Below are 22,136 nucleotides of genomic sequence, written 5' to 3'. Positions count from 1 at the left end.
GATGCTTAACCGACTGTGCCACCCAGGCACCCATTAACAGATCTTTCTTAAAGTTCCAGTTTTATCAGTGAAGAATCATTGAGATTGCTGGTGACATAGGCAAACCACACTGTAGCCTGATTTTATTAACAGTAGTTGTAGTTTAGACACAGTGCTTCCCAGCATTCTTCATGACATCGTACATATAGTTAAGTAAGAAGAATGCTCTACTTGAGGGCAGTGGTGACTGGCCTGCAGTCCCAAGGGTTGTAAGATTTGAAGCCAGTCCCCTAGGCAGTTTGGACTCTTTCTCTGGGGATAAGAAGAGAGACACAATATTTTGAATTATTTTAGCTGGTATCTCCTGGAGCAAGGAAAGGAATGTAATCCCGTAATTATACTTGCCTAAAATTTTTCCAAGACTTCAGTTTCTTTTTGTTTTTGCCAGCAACCCTTCTAATCTTTTTTTCCATTTTTTCCATAGAAGCATCATAAAATGGACAAATTTAGGTCTAACCAATATATACCACACAACCAATGCAGTTTTCTGCATATTGTAGATAATGAGTAAATGAACTTACCTCTAAGTGTTGCCTGATTTTATCTAAAAAAAACAAACACACTTTGGTCAGCATATACTCATTTGCTCCATTTATAGCAGTGGTTTTCAGTCCTGGTTGCACATTATCATCACCTGGCATCTTTTAAAAACTCGATCCTAAGGCCCCACCCAGACCAATTAAATCAGATTTATAGGGGGTAGGGCTCAGGTGTTGGTATTTTTTTAAAAAGTTCTCCAGGTAACTTTAATACATAGCCAGAAATGAGATGCACTGCAAAGTCTTGATCTTTCCTGGGACACTCCTAACAAATCTATGAGGTTAGGGACTGGGTCAAGACAGAAAGTGCTTGCTGAAAAACAAAGGAATATGGAAACTTCTTTTGACATTGTTCACTTTGTGGCAAACCCGATTTGGGTCACATGTGTATCAGAGAAAACAGTTGCCTTTTAGGAGCCCAAAGGGAGGACTCCTAAATAGAGTTGGTTTAATGCACTGCAACTATATGGTCATGCTTGGCATCTGCCCAGGAAGCTAGGCTACTTGGTTAGATATTCATGGCCTTAGTTCAGTGCTATTCTGTTTCTTCTTTCCACCATCGTCCTACGCAAGTGTGCGATTTTCAGGAAAATCTGAGCCTGTAAATATACCAAGGCTATAAATTTATCAATCCACATCTGACTTCAAAGAATGCCTTCCCCCAGAAAATAACAACAAAAAGAACCTAATGGAAGATGGAAATGGATTCAGTTAGGGACAAAATACAAGTTGGAATGATCTTTTAAATCAAAGTAACCCATTCCAAGATCTCAGGAATGTCAGTTGGACTGAAAGGATGTTTGGGTCTATTCCAGTCCTGGATTCTTCTTAAAGGCAGTTTTAGAAAGTTGCTGTGCTTTCACACTCTGACTTCACCTGGTACAACAGATTCCTCTATAGTGTAATCAGAATAATTGGACTGTCCATTTGCTGCCTCGGGGATGCCTAGAACTCTTAGGTGCTAAGGATCTGTGCAGTGTTCAAGGCCTTTACCTCATAAAGTAACAGAACTTTAATTTTCATGTAGTGCTCTTTTGTTGCAGAGAAATTCTTTTTTTTTTTAAGATTTTATTTATTTATTTGACAGAGATCACAAGTAGGCAGAGAGGCAGGCAGAGAGGGGGGGGGGAAGCAGGCTCCCCACCAAGCAGAGAGCCCGATGTGGGGCTCGATCCCAGGACCCTGACTGAGATCATGACCTGAGCCGAAGTCAGAGGCTTAACCCACTGAGCCACCCAGGCGCCCCCAGAGAAATTAAGCTGAACCTTTCGTGGAACTGAATTTGGCTATAGGACTCTCTTAATGCAAACCATCACTTCACAATCTCCTAGAAACCCTGACTTACTCTGTCAGTTGTTTGTCTCAAAGCATCTTTCTGAAATGAATTTACCTTAAAGTTAAAGATGATTAGAGTGCTTCTTCTCCAGGAGACAATTACATTGCTATATTCTGTGGCAGGGTGAAAAATAACATAGCATTAATTTTTCCAAGTTTTCTTTGAGTATTGTTAAAAGGAGAAACATCAGCTTAATCCAACATACTATAACAGCCAAAAGACAACTGCTATTAAAATGCAAGATTTTCTGATAAGACCATTTTGAGGAGTTCTTTTGGGAGGAGAAGAAAGAGAAATATGAAGGGAAGAATGGAAGGAATTTATTAAGTCTTCCTGACCTTCAAATACACTTTGTCAGTGAATGTTGTAGACAAAATAAACCAAGTCTGAGAGCTATTATTAAAATGTTTTTCTCTCTCCTTAGCCCAATAGTATGTTATCCTGCCTCTTAGACTATTCTGCTTTATATTTTCTGGATGAATTGATATCTTTTGACAGGCTTTGTTAAGAATACATAGTAAAGGTCAAGTATAAGCCATTTGCTGATGTTCCCTGGCAGCCTTTATGTCATGGTAAATAGAGATTGGAAGTGGTTTTATTTTCAGCATAACTTTGTGGATATGCTTCCAATGGACTGTGCTTTTTCTCATACTGAAGCCCACAAAACTTGCATGATTTTCAAGACTGAGATTTAAGAGCTTTAAAATGGAGTCATCTTGTACTCCGTTCTTCCCCTCAACTCCCAGATCTAATTAGACACCAAATCCAGAGTATTCTACTTCATGAATATCCTGAAATTCACTCATTTTTTTCCCATGCATTCCCACTGTCTGAAATAATATTACTGTCATCTCTCCACCATATCACTCTGGTGTTCTAACTGGTCTCTCTACCTCTGGTGACTTCTCACCTCCACTGCATCCTTCATTCTGCCATAAAAGTAAGCTTTCTAAGGCACAGATCAGATCTTGGCAACCTTCCACCCATAATACACACAAACTCACAAACATCCAGAAGGAACCCCAAGGTCCTAATAATTGCTCTGATAGAAAGGTACTGTGTATTCCTGTGGGGCGAGCTTTTGGGAATTAAGAAACATTTCACTGAAGAGGTAACATTTCATCAAGGTTTTGAAGGATGAATAAAAGCTCTCTGGGTGGAAAAAGGGACAATTATAGTTCAAGCAAAGGGAATGGTATGTATAGAGCACAGAAACGAGAACCCAGAAACAAATCCATGCATCGAGTGTCTATTGAACATCAACAAGGGTGCAAAGAATGTACAATGAGGAAAAGATTCTCTTCAGTAAATGGTGTTGAGAAAACTGATACCCACATGCAAAGAATGAATTAGACCCTTATCTTACACATAAACAAAAATCAACTCAAAATATGTTAAATATTTAAATATAAAATTTTAAACTAAAATTCCTAGACGAAAACAAAAGTACAGAGCTTTATGACATTGGTCTTGGCTGTGATTTCATGATATGGCAACAAAATCATAGGCAACAAAAGCAAAAACAGACAAGTGGTACCACATTAAACTAAAAACTTTAGAAAGGAAACAATCAACAGAGTGAAAAGGCAACCTACTAAATGGGAGAAAACAAAAAGGGCTAATCCCCAGAATATATGAAGAGCTCCTACAACTCAATAGAAAGAAAACCCTAATAACCCAGTTTTTTTCAAAGATTTTATTTATTTATTTGACAGACAGATCACAAGTAGGCAGAGAGGCAGGCAGAGAGAGAGAGAGGAGGAAGCAGGCTCCCTGCTGAGCGGAGAGCCGGATGCAGGGCTCAATCCCAGGACCCTGGGATCATGACCTGAGCTGAAAGCAGCAGCTTTAACCCACTGAGCCACCCAGGTGCCCCTAATAACCCAGTTTTTAAAAAAGGCTAAAGACTTGAATTGACGCTTCTGCAAAGAAGATGCACAAATGGCCAACATGTATATGAAAAGATGCTTAATGTCACTACTGTCAGAGAAATGCAAATCAAAACTACAGTGGATATCACCTCACACTTGTGAGGATGACTGTTAAAAAAATGAAAAGTGTTGACAAGGATGTGGAGTAATTGGAACCCTTATATAATGTTGGTGGGAATTGGAAATGGTACAGCTGCTATGGAAAATATATGGAGGTTCCTCAAAAAATTAGAAATAGAACTACTATATGATCCAGCAATCCCATGTCTAGGTATTTATCCCAAAGAATTGAAATCAGAATCTCAAAAAGATACCAGCACCAGCATTCTTGATAGTACTATCCACGATAGCCATAATGTGGAAATTACCTAAATATCTGACAGATAAATAGATTAAAAATAGTAGGATGTACATACCATGGAATATAATTCAGCCATAAAAAGGAAATCCTATAGAATGTAAGAACATGGATGAACCTTGAAGACATTATGCTAAGTGAAATAAGCCTGTCACAGAAAGATAAATCTTGCATGATTCCACTTACATGAAGTATCTAGAATAGTTGAACTCATAGAATCAGAGTACAGAATGGTGGTTACCAGTGGCTGAGGGGCAGGAGGAATGAAAAATTGCTAATCAATTGACATGAAGTTTGAATTACACAAGATGAACAAATTCTAGAGATTTGTTGTATAACATCATGCCTGTAGTTAACAATCCAGTACTGTACTCTTAAAATTGTGTTAGTGGTATAGATTTTATGTTGTGTTATTACCCAGTAAAACAACTTTAAAAAAAAGAAGCACAGATGTGAAAAGGCATAGCATGTTTGAGGAATTTGAAATGTTTGGTATGAATGAAGCAAAGAGTATTTGTGGAAAGTAGCAAGAGACAAAGCTGATGTAGTGATTTGGGCCAGATTTCCTGTTTATTTATCTGCCTTCCTTTCTGATTGTAATCTTTTTGAGGAAAGAAACTGTGTCTTATTGAGTCCTGAAATGCTAGGGCCTAGCACACTGCCCAGCACACAGAATTGTTTGAATGGATTCGATGAATGAGAAGAGACTATCTGTCAATATTATTTCATAGATTCAGTCATTGCAATACGCAGTGAATATCTCAGACTCCAGGCTGGAGCAAAATTAAGATCCTGCTTATTCTTTCATACAACAACAAGTAAGACTTGTTTCAAATACAGATTAGTTCTTTTTTGCAGGCTTTTTCCTTTATAGTCATGTTATCTTCTCAAGGAGTAGATTCTAGCTTTCGCCTCAGTAGTAGGTTTGACTTCAGGCCAGGGACATCTCTAAAGGAGCTAATCACTGTTGACACCCCGATAGTCCTCAGGTGGCATTGTTATAGTGAAGATATGGATCTATAAAAGATGAATTATCATGTTACAGAAATCTGTTTTCTCCTGTGTGTTTAATTTTGCAGCTTATGCAGAGTTGTTTTTCATACATTCTTGAAAAAACTAATCCAAAGGAGGATCAAATATTAGGAGTGCAGTAAGCATAACTCCAGAACAGTAGTGATATAGTATAGCAAAATTAATGGGGTTGGGGAGGGAAGAAGGGAGGATAAAATTTTTTGAACTGTGAATGAAGATTTACTGTATTATCTTTAGGGAGTGCTAAATCATAAACCCATCATTGGTTAATTAGAAGGCAATTAAAATTGTAGCACAGTGATTGGATAAATAGTTAATGAAGGCTAAATGAAATGACAAAAAGGAAATCTAATGAAATTAGTGTGTACATTTTAGAGAAAACAAAGATAAAAATGTTATTCATGCAGTGCCTCAGTCTTGAAGGATACCAATATCCTTCTAGCATTAATTGATAAAATTAACTCTGCAAAGACCAGTCCAGCTCTCACTCTCCCTTCCAAAGCATCCAACACTGAAATGCAGATTTATCTGACTGCTACTTCAATTTTCACTGACTTACAGCATGTGAAATTATTTTGCTGAACCTTGTTTAAAACGTACTTACTGGTGTTTTAAGAATCTGTTAAAACAAATTGGTGTACTCTGTGTTTAGTAACTGTTCCTACTGAAAGGGTTGGCTCTGCTGAGGCTCTTGACCAGATCCAGCTGACTTGCTAGTTTTCAAAACCAGCCGAGTGGTTTCTACAGGGAGAACTGTGCTTGCTTTTGATAATTATCTCAGCTTTATGAAATCAATCAGCCTGAAGGGAAGACCTCATTACAGATCTGACAAGATAGACTCCAGTTTCAATACCAGAACAACTCTCTGTCCTCAGGCTCTGAAATCTGCAATTATTTATTTTATTTAGACAGAGACACCCATAATATAGTGCCTCTGGGCACATTCTCAGGCAAGTATTAAACAGATAACCTAATGGTCAGCCTGTTAGGAACCCGCCCTTGTCATTCAAGTGGAAAATTGGTCAACAGGAATTGTAGCATGGCCTGGAGCCAGCTCAAAGCAGGCACTGATGAATCACCATCTTTCTAATCCCCACCCTCTAAGCTGTGGAGAGAAGGGTGGTTGCTCTAACTGTTCCCTGTGCTAAACTACAGGAAAGCAAGACTTTCCCTTCTGAGTTCCTCTGAAGACTGCCAGACTTTATCCTAAGGAAAATGATAAATTGCCTACCATTTGTCACTTTGAACTGTTCTATCAAATCAACATTTTTTTGAACTTTGTTTTCATCGAGGAATGTGATTTTACTGTGTTTCCCAACCCTTAAATTGTATAGGGGGAAAAGAATCCTGAAGCATTCTTCTTCTTGAAGTTGGAAATATATATTTTGCTTTCCTGCTCATGGAACTCAAGCACGTTAACAGATTTAGTTCAGACTTTTCTGGAATAATTCACCTTTACTAGCCCTGAGACATGTCAGCCCCACAGGAAAAACACAGAGAACATTCTGAGCTGAGGAAAATACGGATTTGGAGAGAAATCGTCCTTCTCCATTCCAGCTCTCATGTCACTGTTTGAAATGTTCTCATAATATAGTAGCCAGCCGAAACAGCACTGATTAAAGCTTTGAAAAGATGCATTTCAGTTGTAAGGCTAGAGTGTGGTTCTTTTATGTTGGGAAGTTCAAGGTGACAAATATGGTCTTCTCTCCTAAAAATAGCACAAGCAAAGAGCCATCAGTGACTATTCCCAGCATTTTTTATTAATGTTTTACCTTGATGGTTGTGTATTATCTGAAAGAAAAAGAGGGTTATAAAATGAATGCAGAGCTAGCATCTCCCAAACTGTAAATAGGATGTAGCCTGGGGACCTAAAGGGCCAGCCACTCAAACTTTCTTAGTCCATTTTTGAGACAAATTCATATAAACCTTTGATTAGACTAGAAGAAGGGAGCTATATGCTTATTTAGTGTCTAATATGTGCTAGACCCTAAATATACATTCTCTCATTGAATTTTCCTCACTTCCCTATAGGAGGGGGCATTATTCCCATTTTACGATGCAGAAACAGTCTCAGATCAAGGGGCTTGCTTTATACCTCTTGTAAATGATATACCTAGTAACTAGCAGGTGTGGGTTTGAATCCTGGTCTATTCCAGAACAGCACTGTCCAGTAAAATTTTCTATGATGATGGAAATACTCCGCACTGTGCTTACTACTACAGTAGCCACTAGGTGCATATGACTACTGAGCACTTGAAATGTGGCTTAGTGCTGCCCACAAACTGAACTTTTCATCTCATTTCATTTAAACTTAGATTTAAATAGTCGTATGGCTACCGTGGCTAATGGCTACTGTGGTGGACAGCGCATCTCTAGGAATTGCCTTTTCTTGGCTGTAGTTTGTAAAGCAGGAATCTGTAACCTGGCGTACATAGAACTCTTAAGAAAAGATCCATATATGGAGTTTCTTTTATAGTGTTTTCTCATATAAGGGTCTTAGTGGAAGGACAGTTTTGCCTTTGGAAAGGGAGAATGAGGTTATGCAGAATCAAGGTTAGGGGTAGAGTGTATGATCATCTACACCACTCCCCAAAGAGACTTCAGGCATCCTAGGATAGAGGGGATACCAGGAATGCTGAAGGAACCCCAAAACCATACTTCATTCTTTCCTTCATGGCAGCCCCAGCAGCAGGATGGTTGGCATCCGGGGTGGGAAACAGGACTGTTGTACCCAAGTTGTAGCTGAGTTCAGTTCAATATGCATTTCTGGAGTGCTATGACATTGTACAAGCCATCGTGCGGAGCATCATGGTGGAGGAGATTTTAACAATGACTGGGATGTAAAGTGTGTGTTAAAGCAATTTACAACCTAGTGGCAGTGGGTAAGGCAGGAGAGAAGGGAGGATAAGACAAATACTCAAAGAACTATAAAGCAAGGTATGCTCTAAAAGGCGTATGAAAAATGCAGATGAAGATCTGAGGAGAACCAGAACAGTGTTTTAGAATTAAAAAGAAAAAAAGCCCAAGTTCCTTGCTATATTATTAGCTGTATGACCTTGGGAAATTTAAACTCTGTAATTTTTCCTTTCTTTGTTGTAAAATGGGAATAATAACTAAAAATAAAACTAAAAGATCATGTTTGTAAAGCATTTAAGTTTGTAAAGCATTCTTAACAGCCAATGAATGGTTGATCCCCTGGTAGCCCCGCTCCATTGCTGTGTATGTAATGGGTTGGGTGAAAGTGGATAAGGAGAGCATCATGATGGAAATAGCATCTGAGACAAACCATTAGAGAAGAATAGTGTTTTGAAGGCTGGAAATCAAGAAGTAGATGGTGGAGCAGTGTGAGCTAAAGGTGTGGAGTTAAGAAAGTAATGGACTATTCATTGAACACCAGGTAGTCCCATTTTGCTAGAGTGTCAGTCTTTTTTTTTTCTTTTTTTGTGTGTGTATGTCAGTCTTTTCTACTCAAAGTGTGATTCCCCACACCAGCAGGATCATCAGCATCATCTGGGACTTGTTAGCAAAGCAGTCCACAACCCAGACTTTTAAAAACAGAATCTGCATTTTATTATTATTTTTTTTAGAATCTGCATTTTAACAAGCTCTCTTGAGAACATGTGTGCACATTTGAAAAGTGTTTGGGTAGAGTAGAGTTTGAAAAGTGTTGGGTAGAGTACAAGCTGGTGCTTGGTAAGAGACAGTGCTCAGAATGGGTAGGGCCGTATTTTGAAGGACTTGAATGCCTAACCAAGTAGTTTGGGGAGTCCCTAAAAGTTGCTGAATGATCACAGCCAATAAAAATCTGCCTGTCACCTCTATCACAGCTTGAGCGACATAAATGTACATTTTTTCCTGGAAGTTTTTATGTTCACCACCATTCAAGCAAGTCCCTTAGTAGAAAAGGATTTTGGCCCTTTTCTTTCTCATCACTTCCCTTGATCTCTTCGCTCCCCTCTTAATCTTTTACGATGACTCTTGTTTCAACTAAACCAGTTACACAGAATGTTGAACTCATGAAATCGACGAAAGTAGGTTTCGTTTGTTTCACATCAGCTAAGACCTGGAACTGAGAAATATTCATTGGTTTTGGCTGCTAACCCCTGTGGCTGGACAGTGATACTGCAGCCCAAATCTGTGACGCATTGCAAATATTCTCTCAGAAGTAACAAGTGGAGCAGCTCGGTAGTGAGAACTGAAAAAAGGGAGTCAGACATTTTCAGTCCTACACTGAGGAAGGAGGAGAGGCTCCCAGGGATGGATAAATCCTACAAAAGCACCTGCGAGCACATTAAGGTCCTGACCATTATCCCAATAACCCCGTGTTTCTCCGAAAGTTTTGAATTAAAAACTAATTTGGAGACCCTCTACTTTCCCTTATTACCATGGAGTCCCATGTCTGATTTCAAACTGAAATCACTTGGAAAATAGGACTCAGGTTACAGAAAATTGTTTTATACATGAATTAGCTATAGTGTTACTTTTGCCAAAAATTAATACTCTATTTTTTTTTCAATCTAAATGTCTGTCTGGAGATTACTGCCTTGAATTGAATTCACCAGATTTCTCGGGACCTAACCATTTTCTTTGAAAGGGAATTAATCCAGAGTATAATTGTGTTTCCTTTTTGCTAAGATTGTGCCACCTTAAGTCTATGGGCCACAGCTGCAAATAAGAAGTGGCGGGGACCCACAGGGTCATATTTCCCAACGATTACCTGGAGCAATCATTAAGTGTTAGATTGCATCTTGAAGGTTAGCCCTCATTTGACCTGATAGTGGAAAGCTCTGTAAAGTGAATTGTGACAGTAACTATAACAGCAGCTGGGCACAAAGAGATCATTGATCTTCTTTCACAAGAGTCATGAAAATTCTTCAGTGCTCTCCTCAAAGCCCAGGAATCATTTGCATCTGTATGGCAGACATCATTGCATGTGAACTTACTGAGAACCACACTTCATTCGGAGAGATTTAATTTGCTGGTTCCATTGGAAGAGAAATGTCATTCTCCAAGGACCCCACCTCCACCCTTCCCTAATATGCATACTCTCTAAAGTGGCCTCATTTGTGTTATGAAGTCAGATAATCTGTATTTTGACTTGACATGAAATAACTGCTGGTCAGCTCTCTAAATCTGTCAACCTGGTTGTAGATGAGATTACATTACTACATGGACTTAATTGTGATCATAAGCTACAGCAGTAGCAAAAACCTATAACACCAATGTTTATTGTTTTCCTTTATTTTTTATCAATTTATGCTTCGCTTTAGACAAACTGTATATTTTGTGGGATTAGGCAATGAGGGGACTAGATGTGAAGAGAAATGAATGAGCAAAGTTCAAAGTTTTATTAAATTTATCCTCAGGATTAAAAGGGCAAGGACTATGAGAACTATATAAGACTTTAGAAAATTTCTCTTTTTTTAAAGATGTATTTATTTATATGAGAGAGAGAGAGAGAGAGAATGTGGGAGTGAGAGGCAGAGGCAGAGAAAAGGAGAGAGAGAGAGAGAATATCCCAAGTGGACTCCCTGCTGAGCACAGAGCCCAACACAACTGCATCTCAAGATCCTGAGATCATGACCTGAGCCGAAATCAAGAATCTGATGCTCAAATAACTGAGCCACCCAGGCATGCCAGACTTGAGAAAATTTCTAACATTGCTCTGTTAACTATTCATGAGTCCCTCATTTGTTTTTCTTGCTGTAATTATCAGTAGAACCCTTAAAAAGTTAAACATGCCATGCTCTCATTTTAGGGACAATAAGCAAGTTAATAGTTGAATAAAATGCATCATCCTTCACAGGCAGTTTGGGGGAGATGAAAGGAACCCTCAAAATAAGGAGGCGGTAGTTTTGAAAAAAGTAAGCAAAGCAAGGTGAATCTCTGGGAACACAGCAAGGAATGGTCCCCAGACAAAGAAGCCCCCCTAGGCCCCTCAGGATTTAGGCCTGTCAGGAATTCTATAAATAAGATTCCTATATTGCTTAAAAGAATGAACTAAATAACCTCAAAAGTTTCCTCCTCATCTTGGGGCGCCTGGGTGGCTCAGTGGGTTAAAGCCGCTGGCTTCGGCTCAGGTCATGATCCCAGCGTCCTGGGATCGAGCCCCGCATCGGGCTCTCTGCTCGGCGGGGAGCCTGCTTCCTCCCTTCTCTCTCTGCCTGCCTCTCTGCCTACTTGTGATCTGTCTGTCAAATAAATAAATAAAATCTTAAAAAAAAAGTTTCCTCCTCATCTAATATTTTCCTAGTATCTTCCTAATCTAATTCCTACTAGAAAAATAGGAGAAATAGCTTCCATAAGAGATTTAAAGATAAATTCTGTAGTTTTGGTGAGAATTGCAATATGGTCATTGCTAATATTTTACATTTAAGTCCTAATTTCTGCAGTAAGAATTCTTAAAATTAAAATGGTAGTTTTCTTTTAAGAATTTAAATCATTTTATTGGGGCTGTTTTATTTACTGTAGCACTCAGCTTGAGTCACAAATACATGACACAGAAAAGCCTCTAAGTACCTATTGATTTACTGATTTATTGGTTTATTTAGTGTTGTCTTAGAGGAGAAATAAAACAATACAATCCAAGTGTCTAGAAAGCACTGGTGTCAAAGGATTTTGCTATCTCTATAGCCCTTGTTCTTAAACAACAAATCTTTGGAGACTGTATTGGGTCCCAAATAATATAAAATGTGGATTCATATTCAATGAATCAACTTACTGAGTGATATGTCTTTCTCACCTTGATATGAGAGCATTTTCTATAAGAAACTAGGCCTGAGATGGTGTGCTAAATTATCAGGATTTTCACATATCTGGATCATATATGAGGTGGATACACAGAAAATACTTGAAATCTCAGTTTTATTTAGTGTCAAACAAATATCTATATGCTAGTATGAGGAACAAAATACCTAAATCCCTAAAGTTAACATCTGGGACTAAATAAAAGGCAAAACAATTATAGTCAAATATCTATGACTGAATACTTTCAATTTAGCAGATTCTTTTCCCAAACTCCAACTTTTCAAACAGCAATGAAAAGACTCAGTGAAGAAAGTATGTTCTATCCTTGGATCGGAGCAAATTCAGACCGCTCTCCTCACATTGTACATCAATAATTCTAGAAGTTGAAATGGAATAGAAGTCGAAATTCAAAATATGGTAGTGGCAGTTAATATTTATTGCGTATCTGCTATATGCCAGATGTAATGCAGAATATTCTACATACATAATTTCATTTTAATCCTTTTAACAGTCCTATGAGTTAGGCACTGTTATTAGCCTCCTTTTATAGATTATGGCTCTGAAGTTCTATAACATCTTCAGTCAGCGACTTAATAAGGCAGGGAAATGGACTAATATATTATTCTGTAAAATTATCAAATGCAAAACAAAATAAGAAAAAATTTTCTGATTAACCGTCATTAACCAGAACCTCCTAATCCCTGAGCATTCCTTTTGATCAAGCTTTCACAGTCCTGCAGTATGGTACTCAAATGATGGAGATGCATTTGAAATCTAATTATTTTAAGTAATGTTGATACAATCAGCATCAGAACTTTTAAGTTGTGGCATTAATTCTTGATTATCAGCTGTCACATCTTTACTCTAACTACATAGGTTAATAGAATGAGTCACCTACCCCTCCCTATTGAGTATTAATTCATTCAACACTCACTATGTGCCAGGCGTAGCAATAGGCAGGAGGGATACAGATGGGGGGTGAGGAGAGAGGGTAGAGTGTTGGGGAGGAGATCCTCTTAAGAAGAGTTTACAAACTTACAGGGAAAAGGTTTTTTTAATTCACTTAGAATAGTAAGATAATAACTTTAAGTATATATATTTTATCTTTTTTATGTTTGCAACAACTCAGTACAAATGTTATCAGTCCTCTTTTACACATTATGAAACTAAGACTAAGGGAGATTACAAGAATTGCCAGATAGTAAAAGACACAGCCAGGATTTTAACCCCAATCTGTCAGCCTCCAAAATACATACTTTTTCTCCAATACCATGCCATCTTACATGGAATTTGTTTTGTTCAGTGTAATACTGCAGGAAGAAATACCAAGAAAAGTTTTGCAATAGTACACTACTCACATTTGACTTGGACCACTCAGGTGCAAAAAACCTCTTCATCTGTAAATTGTATTAAAATCTTGTCCTTGTAAATAGTCTTGGTCATTATTGGAATGTTTTTAAATACATAGCAATGGTTGTTTGTTTCTTTAGTTCTAATCATGGTAGGGATTTAATAGAACATAGATATGATGCAGTGAACAGTGGACTTAAGACACAGAAGTGAGTTTTCATTCATTCACTTACTCAGGTGATATAAGGAAGAATGTTTGACAAGTTCCAGAAGACTTTTAATGGAGGTATTCCAAGTGGAGTCTGATTGCTGAAGGAATGGTATTTGTTATGTGGGCTGAAACATTAGCATAGGGATACTTTTAACTAAAAACAATAATGTAAGGACATTTTGTTAGAACTTAGCATCGTTTTACTGAAACTTGATTGATTTTAGCTGACCGGACTCCAAGCTTTTATTGACCTTTCACAACATTGTCTCAAGGATTAGGGGGCACCTGGTTGTCTCAGTAGGTTAAGCATCTGCCTTCGGCTTGGGTCATGATCTCAGGGTCCTGGAATCGAGCCCCACATCCCCACATCAGGCTCTCTGCTCAGTGGGGAGTCTGCTTCTCCCTCTTCTTCTGTGCTCTTGCTCTTTCTTTCAAATAAGTGAATAAAATCGTTAAAAATATATATTTAAAAAAAAACAAAAAACAAAAAAAGAATTACACAGCTATGGGCTGCAGAAAAATTGAGGGTTAAAGAATGAGCCATGCCAAGTCAACCTGATTCCTCTTTTGATAGGATTAGAGAATCAGTGGCTAAAAGGCTTAAGAGAGATCACCTAACTTTGGTCTTTAACAAAGCTTTTGATTCCAACTTTCATGAAGTTTTAATTGAAACACTTGAAATTCCAGGTGCTGCTGCCAGAGGAGTAAGAAACTCTCTGCATGTCCCTGGCTAAACCATGTAAGACTTGGAGAGTAGAAAGTGCCTTTTGCCATTTTAGATGGTGACGGAGCAAGTAGTAAAGTAACCATGCTCTGGCATCATTTGAAGAGGATAGGAGTAACGCTACCCAAACCTGGGTCATAACTCCCCGTCACTCCAACTTACCCCTTGCAAGTTCCATATCTTTGTTTTCTTTTCTTGTTTGCTATAGTTGTGGTTTCCTTTTTTAGAAACTGCTGTGTTATCATTGGCAGTGACTTTGACACCAGGGTAGTCTAATAATTATAGCTACATTAACTCAACAACCCTTGCAGTGAAAGAGAGAATGGAAAAATGTCAAGAGATAACTGGAGAGAGGCGCCTGGGTAGCTCATTCCATTAAGTGTCTGCCTTTGGCTCAGGTTATGATCACGGGGTCCTGGGATCAAGCCCCAAGTCACATCAGGCTCCCTGCTCAGCGGGGAGCCTGCTTCTCCCTCTCCCCTCCCCAACTCGTGCTCTCTCTCGCTCACTGTCTCTCTCAAATAAATCAATAAGATCTTCAGGAAAAGAGAGAGAGAACCTGAGGAATATATTACCAAGCTTTTTCAAAGGAAGAGTGTGTTCAGCCATAGCCACATTTAATAAGGGTCCTATCTCTTTAAGGAAGGAGGTAGGAGATAATGGATAGCTTGTGGCCAAAAATGTTAATTTCCCAGAAACATCAGGGATCTTCTCAAAGATGAGCCACAGTCTTATAAGACCCTTTATTTTAATGCTGTACTCTTCAACAAAATTTGGAAAAATTACACATGGCAACTAGCTTTAAGGAACTCACCTGTTATTCCTAGGCTCTTGAGATTTCCTAGAGAGTTTTCCTCTAGTGGCTCATAATCTAGAGACATCCCAGTCCTTAATAGAGTCTGGATTTTGGCTTTCTTTTTCTTCTTTAGGATTGAACCAGCTGCCCTTTGACCCTGCCAACAACAACGAACCCCTGCAGTTTGGTAGTGCCAGTGGCCCTCTGGTCACAGAAGGCCTCATTGAGAATGGAAGGGAGTCAAGCAAGAAAAGAAAGAGAACAAATGCTCCTTCAGGTAAGCTAGGCAATAAGGCACTGTCTTGAGCCAGTGATGTTGAGTCACCATTTTCCCAGAGCCTAGTCTGTGACTGGCACTGTGCGGGCATTTGTAAGAACTACAGAAATGAGAGAGTCCCCTGCCCTCAAGGAACTAATGGTGGGATAGAGAGGGGAGAGGGAAAGCACAGAGGTGAATAACTCTAATAATGAGAGTATCACTGGTGCTGTGGTTAAGTGTGGAAAAGGGGGAAAAACCCAACGGCAGCACACACGGGGAAGAGTGTAATTCAGCCTTGTGCCTCGTAGAATACTTCTCAGCAGAAGTGACATTTCTGGAGGTCACTGGGTGGCTCAGGCTGTTAAGTGTCCAACTCTTGATTTCAGCTCAGGTCATGACCTTGGGGTCATGAGACTGAGCCCCGAGTTGGGCTTTGAGATCAAGTCCGGCATCAGGCTCTGTGCTATTTGTAGAGCCTGCTTGAGATTCTCTCCCTCTCCCTCTCCCCATCCCTTCTCTCTCTCCCTCTCTCCTTCTCCCCACCTCTCTAAAAAAAGTGATATTTGTAGCTGACTCTTGAATGGGTAGGCTTGAGACAAAAAAAGATGAGTGAAAACACTGATTTAAGTAGGAGCATTGCATGAATGAATTGTTTCATTGTATGTTTTTCTTTGTATGTACATGTGGTGTGCTACCTTCACTTTTACTTGTAATGCAGATAACCGCATATATCTGCCCCCACCCACGCCACCCACCTTGTTTCCCACAGTACACACTCTGCCACATCCATTTTATGCCCTCATAGCTCTCTTGGAACAGGTAATGAGAAGATTTTCCTAAATTGTTTATAACAGCCAACTGACTTTTTGTCCTCCCCTACAATCCCCCTTTACCTTCATGTTCCATTAGCCTATTCTCAGGTTAAATTTCTCCAAAATGAGTGGAGAAGCATTAGGAGAACCAAATTTTAATTCATCATTTGGCATTTTAAAATGTATCTCTTTGTTTCTTGGCTATTCATTTGAAAACAGTATCCGGGACGCCTGGGTGGCTCAGTTGGTTAAGCCGCTGCCTTCAGCTCAGGTCATGATCCCAGGGTCCTGGGATCGAGTCCCACATCGGGCTCCTTGCTCAGCAGGGAACCTGCTTCTCTCGCTGCCTCTGCCTGCCTCTCTGCCTGCTTGTGTGTACTCTCTCTCTCTGACAAATAAATAAATAAAATCTTTAAAAAAAAAAAAAAAAAGAAAACAGTATCCACAGTATGTAGAGACTGACTGAGATTTGGGGGTGGGCCTAATAGACACGTTTGTGGTGTTTTTGTTTTGTTCTGTTTTTTTTTTACTATTACTTTTATATTCTCCTTATAACATGGAGCATGTTTGTAAACATATAACATCATATCAGATTCTTAGATTATAGGTCCCTCATGCTTCCAAATCAAGGTATTTGTCAAATACGAGTTCAAAAAACAGAAACACAGTAAAACAGCTATCTGGATCCCTTGAGAAAAGAGTGATTTTTAGAGAACTGTATTTTCTGAAACATTGGAAAGGCATAGTTTCTAGCTAAGGAACTGGTATGAGTTCTAATCCCAGCTCTATTTCTGTCTGTGGCCTGGTGGTATTTCCTTAACTTCTCTGAGTTTTACTTTCCTCAGCTGTAAAGTAGAAATGATACTAAAACCCACCTCTTAGGATTTAAATGCAATTATCTAGGTAAAGTGCTTAGCATGATATCAGTAATTATTTAATAAATGTTGCTATTGTTTTAATTATTATATAATATTATGAACTTTAACTTTTTAAGCATCAACACATTTCAGGTTAGGTTAACCGTTATGGATTATTTTAGGTTAACTGTTATGAATACAAATTGTGTGTTTGTGTGTGTGTGTGTGTTTATGAATGGATCTGCATTTTTAAGGCACGTATTCAACTCTGCTTGATCATTTAGAGGCATAGTTATTGTACTGCACCATAATACTGTATTATAGTTTTCAGAGTTTGCTAACGAATATATAGGCCTTTTATCTCTACTCTAAAATGTCCTAGACTCTGGTATCTTAAATTATTACAGCCGTATTTTATATATATCCTGTCTCTTTTCTACAGCCTGCAATCACTTCTGATTTCTCAGTGTCCTTTCATGCAACAGCCCGTTTTCTCCTTCTAATCAGTTACAAACTTTAAAAAAACAAAACAAAACAAAAACCCAGCCAGCTCCAAGTTGGTATTTCAGATTAGTATATTAAGTAAGAGTTAAATCAGCTATAAGAGAACCTGCTATGGAGAGAGTTATAGGATTTAGGGCATCAACTTTTTTTTTTTGATAAGGAGTAGTTATTTATTCAGTTATATTTTGTAACACCTTTTTAAAAAAATTTTTAAATGTCTTTTCAGTGTACCAGAGTTCATTGTTTATGCACCACACCCAGTGTTCCATGCAGTACGTGCCCTCTATAATACCCACCACCAGGCTCAACCAACCTCCCACCCCCGGCCCCTTCAAAACCCTCAGATTGTTTTTCAGAGTCCATAGTCTCTCATGGTTCATCTCCCCCTCCAATTTCCCCCAACTCCCTTCTCTCCATCTTCCCATGTCCTCTGTGTTATTTCTTATGCTCCACAAATAAGTGAAACCATATGATAGTTGACTCTCTCTGTTTGACTTACTTCACTCAGCATAATCTCTTCCAGTCCCGTCCATGTTGCTACAAAAGTTGGGTATTCATCCTTTCTGATGGAGGCATAATACTCCATAGTGTATATGGACCACATCAACGTTAATACATCTATTTGGGCTGCGCTGAGGCCTTTTTTGATCACTTACTCATTTTTCCACTGTGTTCATGATAAGTGATGTGCTAGTTTAGAGTAATACCTCCTGAACTGTAGTTAACTCATGAGGGTGGGGAAAGGGGTATGGGTTCATCTGAACTGTGAACTAACTTAAAAGAATTGCAGTTTTATTTCTAATGAGCATATTCAGTGAGAGCAAAGTAACTGTTGCAGATATAGGATTTTAACAGCAGATTATGCTAATCTATAATTAGCCAAATCAATTTGCATTCAATTAATGAATATGCTGAAGTTCTTAAAAAAGACTATTTTCTTTAAATAGGTGAAATAGGCCCTGGCAGGCTAAATTAGCTCCCTTGCAATCTTTTTCACACTCTTTGCCTGGTGAACCCTTTCTTTGTAAGTAGTATCCTTTCTTTGTAACTCCAGCCCAGGTTAATTTACCACAAATTACAAAAAGGTGAAGTCCAAATTAATGAGGTTTTACTACATAGGGAGTGTCTTATAATTGTTCCGTTGACAATCTTATGGTATTATAAATAAGCAGATTACTTTATAATCATTTTTTCTTCCTATGCAGTACTAGGCATAAGGAGGAGAGAAGATATTTTGTGAGTAGGAACTTCCTTCTTCCTTTGTCACTGTCCCCTCCCTGCATCTTGGCAAGGAGGAAGGCTAGGGTTGGAAGTCCTTAACAGAGTTACCAGCCATTTCAGTTCTAAGCTGAGCTATACATCCAGACATTATATCGCTCAACCCTGTGACCCCTTTAAATCAAAGCCATCTTCCTCCTTCTCCTGTCACTGCAAATGAGGAGGGGTCTTTGACGGTAGTTCTGATTCCTCACCATACCTTCTGTATTTCTTCCTTTCCCATCCATCCCTCTCAGCTCATCTTAGCTCACCTTTTCCACAATCTACCACTCTCCTTTTATACTAAAATTGATTTCTTAAAGGTCATCAGTGACCTCCAAATTGTCAAAGTCAGTGGTCTTTTGGCTGGTCTCAACCACCTTGACCTGTTTGGTTCATTTGTTGCTATAAACAACCTCCCCTACCTTGAATTCTCTCTACTTCAGCTTTCCCTGGCAATATACTTTACAGATTCATTTTCCTTTGCTGTCTCCTTCAAGCACTCTTTCTCCTTTTTCTCCCTACCATTACTTTCAGTGAGTATACTATTATCCACATTTGTACGTGAAGAAATAAAGGTTTGAGAAACTAAACTAAAAGTGAACATCTAGCAAGTGATTTAGTCAGGCCTATAACTCCACGCCCTATCTCTAATTACTATGCCACATTTTCAATGCTTGTAGATATTAGTAGTCTGGACCTGTTACTAAAATGTATGTTAAACATTGGTGGCACACTGGGGAAATCCGTATTCATGTGAGAATAAGGTGAGCAAAGCTTAGATTTGATCATTTCTAGGATCCTTCCAAACTCTGAGATACCATGGCCTCTTCTTTTCAGCTTTTTGTTTTCCCCTGCTACTCTCCAAAACAAGTCTTCTAGTTCAGGCAAGGTGATCTGCTACCAAACAAGCATTGCGCCCACCTACTTAGTCCCTTGCTAATGCCATTTTTTTTTAAATCTAGCATGATCTCTGTCTTCTTTAACCTGTCAAAATCCTGTCCAACTGAAAGCGCCTAGTACAAGTCCAGCCTTCTCCAGGGAGCCTTCTGGATCATCCATTAGAATTATTCATTTGTACCTCTGAAACCCCTTGGTCATTATATTCATATGACTCATTTGACCCTGGTTATAGGTTACTTTGCAGTTATCTGCTCATAGGAGTATGTCTTAGCCTTTTAACTCAGTCATTAGACCCTTAATGGAAGGGCCTTTGACTCACATGACTTTTAGCAGAGATACAGTGTCTTGTACACAGTAGATGCCCAAGAAATATTTGTTAAGTGGTCCCTGCGTGACTCAGTCGGTTGGGCATCTGCCTTTGGCTCAGGTCATGATCCGAAGGTCTTACAATCGAGCCCTGTGTTGGGCTCCCTGCTCAGTGGGGAGTCTGCTTCTCCCTCTCCCTTCCAACACTTGTGCATGCACTCTCTCTCTTTCTCTCACTCACTCTCTTAAATAAATAAAATCTTAAAAAAAGAAATATTTGTTGATTGATCATGTCTCTCACTGAATAATTGCTTTATTGGCCTTAATATTCACTATTATTCTCCTATCATTGCTAGAGTGGAGCTCTGTATAAAACTGAGCACTTGGTATCTAATGTTGATCAGTTGATTTCCTCACTTTACCCTAAAGGTCAAACTCCAGACATTTGTAAGATTATATCCTTAGATAAGTCACACATCAAATCTGGGTGCTTGTGAAAAAAATACCTGGCTCTAATGGAATCTTTGGCTCTTTACTAGGTGAAATTTCATGAGTGCCCAAGGGAAACTCATAGGTGGAGTTTGTGTGTCCTGGCCCAAGTCCTCTGTGAAGTAGAGCAGTAATCTGGATTAGACAATACTGCAGTATTTGACCACAAACTCCTCCTTTATAGATCTGGCTGTTTTGCATCCTTTATCTTTTTTATCAATTTTTTGAGGGGGTAGGAGGTGGAGGGAGAGGGAAAGAGAGAATCTTAAGCAGCCTCTGTACCCACTGCAGAGCAGGACATGGGGCTCGATCTCACAACCCTGAGATCATGACCTGAGCCAAAGTCAGGAGACAGATGCTTAACCAAATGCTGAGCCACCCAGGCACCGCTGCAGCTTTTATCTTAAGGTGAGCTCAGCATTCTTTAGTGTGTTTGCTCTCAAATTTCACCTTTTCCCAATGGAATTATTTCCTTGGTGATGATACAGTAACACAAATTGTCTAAGATTGTAGAGTCCACTTATTCAGATGATACTCTATGGCTAAAGAGTAGACCACTATTAAGCCTTCATCAAATCATGATGCCAAGTTCCTGTCCAGAAGATGCCAGCCACCCTCTGGTGTGAGATCCCCCTGAACTTGCAGAAGCAGAGATACCAATCTTCTTTCCAAATATTTCCACAAAAATGAAGAATCCATGAGTCAATATGGCCATTGGGATGATGACTAAAATTGAATGCATTGTTTTAAGCAACATCATGATATATTAGTATTCAAAGGAAGTGTCAGCTCTCTGGAGGAGTGGGCAACTAACCTGGGGATAATTATGATACCAGAGTGATGATGCAGATGTGGACATTGTCTTGTTTCCATTGTCTTCTCTCATAGGCCTGTTTTGAAAGAGGTTTGTATTTAAAGACATGATGCCCAGTACTAAACAGTATTCCCGAAGTTCATGTGAATAATGAATAGCTCAGTATAAAAAGAGAGATTTTCAGCCATTTTCCTTTTGTAATAATGACTGAATCCTAAGAGTTCAGGATCTCCAAGAAGACCCTTCTATTCAGTAATAATTTGCATTGCTATGGTGATTCTTTCTTTCCTTAATATATTTTTTTAAGTTTTATTTTTTTAAATTTTTTTTTAGAAAGGGGGCAGGGGAGCTCCAGATTGTATCTAAACTTGATCAGAGACCCCTAACTCCGTTTCCAAGGTTTCCTTTATAATTTCTGTAAGTCAAAATGAGACTTGACAATATGAAAGGTGGTGAAGAGTTCTAGCACTGCCAATGCAAGATTAGTAAGAGGAGGTGGGCCTGAGCAGCAACAATGAGGGGTTGGTCAGAAATATATTGGAGGGTTTGGAAGAAATATATTGGAATGAATTATTAGGGAAAGTTGCTTAAGCCCGTTTGAAAGAGAAATAAAAAAATGAGATGAGCACTCATCTCTTTGGGAGTACTTTTGTTTTTTTCCTTTCTTACCTAGAAGAGGGGCAACGAACCAGGAAACTTTTCTATGACACTTAACAGCCTTTTGATTTACCTTGGACTCACAGGGCTGAGACTTTTATTTCACATGTACTTTGAAGTCCATAAATGAAAGCATTGATTGTTTTTAAAGAGAGAAAATGCCACCCTTTTGTATCTTGGTGTTTGGTATTTCTAGCTTGTCAGCTGAATTATTA

The 22,136-nt window shown here is 38.9% G+C and overlaps 1 protein-coding gene across 3 annotated transcripts in view; it reads left to right on the top strand.

The window, feature by feature from the left end:
- ENOX2 (ecto-NOX disulfide-thiol exchanger 2) overlaps positions 1–22,136 on the top strand; it is a 258,742-nt gene that overhangs the window by 89,605 nt on the left and 147,001 nt on the right. The window contains exon 3 of one of the 3 annotated variants that reach the window (XM_080794861.1): positions 15,197–15,340. The exons of 1 other annotated variant lie outside the window; for it this stretch is intronic. The gene's annotated coding sequence lies outside the window, so the exon portion shown is untranslated. Of the gene's footprint in view, positions 1–15,196; positions 15,341–22,136 lie in introns of those variants that run through there. One more of the 3 variants, XM_080794863.1, reaches the window with a different exon arrangement.

Source organism: Martes martes (assembly GCF_963455335.1).
Source record: "Martes martes genome assembly, chromosome: X".
NCBI classification, from domain to species: domain Eukaryota; kingdom Metazoa; phylum Chordata; class Mammalia; order Carnivora; family Mustelidae; genus Martes; species Martes martes.
Note: the sequence above shows the minus strand (reverse complement) of the source record. Positions and strands in the feature narration are given on the sequence as shown.